General features: G+C 39.7%; 1 protein-coding gene across 4 annotated transcripts in view; it reads left to right on the top strand.

The window, feature by feature from the left end:
• mdga2a (MAM domain containing glycosylphosphatidylinositol anchor 2a) overlaps nucleotides 1-6,000 on the top strand; it is a 174,024-nt gene that overhangs the window by 65,599 nt on the left and 102,425 nt on the right. The window lies entirely within an intron of this gene.

Below are 6,000 nucleotides of genomic sequence, written 5' to 3' on the forward strand. Positions count from 1 at the left end.
CTCTAGAATTAAATCACTTCAAAATGCTTGGGAGAAAAGTATTATGGGAAATGAAACAAGTTCTGGGAAGTTATTTTGCCTGAAATGCTTTTAAGTTCTTTAATCAGTCCCTCCAGGAATTTTTTTTTGACATTGTTGCGGCCTAAATGCCTCATGTTTGCGATAAAAGTTGCAATGTTTTTTGTATTTTTGTTGCAATGAAGTTGCGGGAGACAGAGAAAGTAAAAAAAAAAAAAAGGTAACCTTACCAAAAAGGCTCAGGATGATGCAAATGTTGCTATAATATGAAAATTGCTGGTAGATTTAAGACAAAAAATAATTATTTATTGAATGAATCCAATTTGCCAGTGGCTTGTTGATCTTTACATTGTTAGTTAATTTCCTATCCTGGCCTGGGACACATTCATTCGGTTTGATAAAGTACTTTTTGGACTTTCATTTATCATTGCACTTACAATAACAAGCATAGCTGTCGTCAATTTAGGTCATCCTGTACGTATCATCTCCGTTTTGTGCATCCACCATGTGTGTTTATGTGAGCGTCAGCGGGGCAAACTCCGCAGCCCTGCCCGCCGCAGAGAGCCGACAGGATTGAAACAGCAGCAGCTTTAAGTAACATCAGAGGGAAAAATCACCACAGCGTACGATACATTGATGTTAAAACGTATGCAGTTTGGTAAGATGGTCTGACATGTCTTTCGCTGTACGCTTTGTTGGTAAATGTGAGATATTCGAATCACAAGCGTCTCGTTAAACAAGGAAATGAATATGGCGAGGTACGTGTGACGCCAACCCACTCTCACTCCTGCTTGGTCAATGGCTCTCAAAGTCACATAATGATACAAAGTCTTGCACGTGGGACTGCTGGGATTGGTTTAAGTCGTGGGAAACTCCGGTATTGGTCACATTTGCGAATCGCACCGAAGTCACGGTGATGGGTCGCGTGAATCGGCAACATTACGAAATCCTGGAAGGACTGTTAAATGCAAAAAAATCAACACAACTATGAAGACATGCAGTTGCACCACAGATGGTTAGTGCTGATCAGTGTGCAACAACATGAAACCTTACAGCCCAATACCGCAGTGTTCCAAATTCCTGCTGTAAACGAAAATGTTGTTGTTTGTAGGTAGAGCATCCAAAGACACTCCTGGGCTCTCCCGAGAATGTTAATTAAACTAAAACGCTTTCATTGTCCTGACACAGACATCGACTCTACTGTAAGTGCAATCTTTCTATTTTTAAAGGATCTGTGCGGCAAATGGTGAAAGCTCATTAGCATTCGTCAAAGAAAACAGTGATTTAGTGTTATCGTTTTTATTTACTCAGCATTGATTGTCCTCGTGAGTGGTGGAGGAGCGGCGAGACAGAGGGGTCACTGGCCATTATACAGCCAGACCCTCAGACAACCCCCAACAAGTAGGAGCTTATATCCAATGAGTAATATGTAGGTGTATTGTAATCAGATGTATGAAAGGAAGATCTCTAGTCCTACTGTCCCAGCTTCAAAACATTCTGCTGAGATACATTATAAATTACGCGCTCGGTGCCTTTGAAAGATCTGTAAGCCGCCTCCTTATATTGTCTCTACTGCTTCAGTCTCAGCTCCCTCAGTAGCACTCAATCCCTGCTTTCTTTTATATGCCAAGCTCCAAAGTGAAAAAACCTGTCTAATCTAATATAAACCGAATATAATCAATGGCCTCTTTTAATTTATTGTCAAACATAGTCACAGAGGAAAGAAAGAGGTAGTGGAGCAGAACATTTGTTGCACTAAATAAGATGCACTAGAGCTCTTACCTCAACATCTCCTCTCCTCTCCTCTCCTCTCCTCTCCTCTCCTCTCCTCTCCTCTCCTCTCCTCTCCTCTCCTCTCCTCTCCTCTCCTCTCCTCTCCTCTCCATACATTTTTTTTGTCGTCTCTGTCTTAATCTTGCCCCTTGGTGAGAGCCACATCCTTGAATCTGTTTATTTGGACTGACGTGGGCAAAGGTTGTGGGATTGAAACTTGTTTAGAAAAGCTTGCGGAAGGCCTTTAGTGGAGCAGCAGAGCAGGGGCTGAATGTATTTCAGTAGCTGACAGTCAGAGACCTTGTTCCCTCTGTGCACCATTTCACCTTGGCTGCATTAAAGTGCCGGAGGAGCAGACGTGGAAATGAAGCCAGATAACACACAGGAGACAGACTTGAGGATAATCAGGGAGCTTCATTTTAAGGTCAGAGTTTTCATGCTGCTGATGCACTAAAATTGCAAATGGTGTTTTTGAGGTATAATAAATAAGATAAGAATTTATGATACCTCAAAACCGATTAAACAACCATAAAATAAAAGAAGTTATAGAAGTTTGATAGATTACATTTACAGTTTTTCTCAGTCGTTTTGGTACATTCCTTAGATCACAGTTGAGACTTTAAAACTGGTTGTTCAACCTTTACACGATCTAGTCACTAGTGCACAAGATGAAATCAAGGTATCATTGTTTTGGTCAAATTGCTTTTGTACATCCATGCAATTGATCATGTACAATTGTCTGCTCTTTTTACATATTCAATTGCTTGACATTAGCAATTTTGATCAAAATATATTATACTGGATGTCTGTTGAATAATTCTCACCCCTCAAAACATCGAGCCATAAGTTCATTGAATCTTTCTTCAAATGTAAAATGGTTGAACTTATTGTCATAATCGGTCAAGCAAGCATATCTTAACAGAGCATAACACTATGGAAGTTAATCAGTTTCATTAGATTTTGAAATTAAAAAGCCATTCTGAAGGAATTATGCATGGAAATTATGAATCTACATTGTTTTGCCTCTGAATTTAAATTCAAAATACATGTTTAAAATTCAGCTAATATAGTGCTCAAATTCAACAGGCCACATTCAGCTGCAAATGTAATGTTTAAAATTCTTTGTAAACATCCGGGAACCCGACCAAAAGTTATGATTCTTGAATCTAGATTGGGGGTTTGCCATAGTATCAGCAGCCAACAGCTGGAAACTTTTTACAATTTTTTGTCTGCTCTTTCACCACTAAATTTACTTCTGAGACTTTATTATGCAAATCAACTGTGCAGAGCTTGAATATGGGCATTTTTACAAAAATTGATAGCGAATTGCACTTTTGCTCTGGTGTTGTTGGACCTGAGAAGCTCCAGTCTGACGTGACAGCCAGTTGGTGGCGGCCAGGATCGCTCGCTCGCTGGCCAACCAGTAATGCTCACAGACCCCGCTGTCTGCTAGAAGACTGTCTGTCAGTAGACTCATGGGCATGCTTATTTCCTCAATCATTTGTTTAAATAACAAAACACAATTATTATATATTTCAGCCAGATTCAGAGGGGAGGGCAGCATCTGAAAGGGCAAAGAGATAGATCTCTCTTTAGCATAGCCTATGTGTAAATAATAAATAATGCCATACCAACATCAAATTTTATAATTTTCATTCATTGGCTTAAAACAGGGGCAATAAATCTATTGCACCAGATACAGGCTACTACAATGATAATTCCCATCTGTTATCTCTGGGCATGTAGACTATAAGTGCATTAATGTACTCCTGTAGGACAGACCAGTGTTCAGAGAGGCATTATCAGACCTGAATGGCAACAGGACTCTAAGACGTATCTCTCTGCCCTGTCAGACGCTCCTCTCCCTCGCCTCTGGCTGTGTGTGTGTGTGTGTGTGTGTGTGTGTGTGTGTGTCATCCGACCAACTCGTTAACGCTGCGGCCGCAATTGCTTGTGGAGCTTTTGCAAAAGGCAGATAACCGCAGGTTGCCGTTTATCTTATAATGGGTAATTGTGTTTTGTTATTTAAACAAACGATTGAGGAAATAAACTTCCGGCTGACAGCGGTGTCTGCTAGCACCACTGGTCGGCTAGCAAGCCAGCTATCCCGGCCGCTACAGCTGGCTGTCAAGTTAGTCTGCAGCTTCATAAGCCCAACAAAACTGGAGCAATTGTGCAATCGGCCATCAAGCTTTTAGACAAAACTAAGCGTCTTGTTTCTGAATCATGACACAAGGACTTTTTCATTGACACAACATTTTTCTTTTTAGGAATAGACTAGAGCTTCTGAGCAAGTTGCATTCTTTTGCAGGTCACCCATTGTGTGGTGCTGTTTGCGGTTTGCAAATGTTAAGAAGGATTAGAGAAACCACTGTGAAAAACTACACCTAAGACTGTGTTAGTGAATATAAGTGTACATATACTGTATATAAATACATGTATATGTATATACACATATATGTATATGTACATATATATATGTATCTATATATACACTGTATATATACAGTATATATATATGTATCTATATATACACTGTAAACATATATATACAGTATATACATCCACACACAGTATAAATATAAAGTATGTAGTGTAGGATATTTGTCTATTTAATTTATATACACACTATACTATTAAATATAATAGAAATGGAAAATAATGAAGAAAAAGAAATAACAACTGCGACATAGCAATGATATAATTAATAATATAAAAATACAGTAACAGCATATAGTACTAATTTAATATAATATAGTTATTATCGGATATGATCTATCAACAGCAGCCCTATTTTTTCAACCATGCAACATCAACAAAGGGGGAGTAATGAAAACATGTGGTAACTTTAAATATATGAATAAAATGAAGATTACTAAGCAGACTTTGATTTTACACAGTAGCATTTTAAATTGCTCCTCTGATCGTGTCCTTGCAGCCAGCCTTGTAACACGGTATGTGTGTACTTCATTAGCTAGCTTTGTGCCATGTTACACATCCAGCCCAAGCACGTCATTCCTCCTGAGCAATGTTAGAGCTGTCCCCCGGGGGTGAATTTAATTGATGGGCCTCTGCAGTACGTGCTATTTTTAGTGGTTTGCAGCTACGATTTTTAATTAGTATTAAAATTGGTGTTTTGGAACTGGACCTCCCAACAACACCACCTTGAGTTATGTTTGCCAACTCTTTCAGATGTATCTCGCATGCATGTCTCTGTTCATATCGCTCGCATTATGTCTCAGAAATAACACTAGCAGTAATATTGGAGTGCACTATTTTTTACTGCAAAGTGAAGCTACTATACATAACCAGGCGCAGGGCAACAGCATGTTTTTACATAAAAGGGTTAACCTGAATGATCTTTCTACAGTCACTTCCTTGGTTTTCGTTTTACACCATTGATTTGCTTCTGCTTCCTGGAATCAAAGGTCTTGTTTGCAATTTTCTAAATATACACAAGTGATCTTATTCACATAGGCACCTTTATTACATCAAAGTGGGCTTCAGAATGCCCCGTTTTTTGTAAGGGCAGCCGCAGCCTGTTTGAATCAGTTTCAATGAAATTAAATGAAGGAAAATAGAAAGGAGACAGATAAAAAGACAGACAGACAGACTTCTGCAGAGTTGACTGAGCACCAGATGTAAAGACAAAGGGATAATTAATGGTAATTACTGACCTCTGCAACCCAGGGTTGATGGTATTAGCTTCATAGCCAGCTTAAAGCTAACATATTTACAAAGCTCTGAAGTCCAAATAAGCACATTTTATACCTGCTGACACTTCGGTTGTGTTTGTCTGCAGTTAGGTCTGTGGGGAAGGTCCTCGGCAAAGTTAATAAAGAACCTTGCCCAACTCCTACACTGATCGATTGTAAGCTTAAGATGCTCACTTCTTTTTCCTACAGGGGAGTCTTTTCCGTGTTTTCATTTAAATCCTGCTGCATTCATTTTGCTGCAGCATCTAATGTTTCATTGAGTGACTGATCGAGGAGGGCTTATGAGTTCTGCAGGGCCAGCTTATTGCATGCGCAGAGAGTTCATTGACCATCCCCAGCGCAATTTATCTAAGAGAGATTTGGAGAAAGGGAAAAAACAAACTGTGAGGGAAAAGGTTCAGCGGCATGACATATTGCCATTTATGGCGTTTTTCCACTGCTGGTAACAGCTTGCCTCGGCTCGCCTCGGCCCGCCTCGGCTCGCCTCGGCCCA

The sequence above is a fragment of the Etheostoma cragini genome, chromosome 18 (assembly GCF_013103735.1).
Source record: "Etheostoma cragini isolate CJK2018 chromosome 18, CSU_Ecrag_1.0, whole genome shotgun sequence".
NCBI classification, from domain to species: Eukaryota; Metazoa; Chordata; class Actinopteri; order Perciformes; family Percidae; genus Etheostoma; species Etheostoma cragini.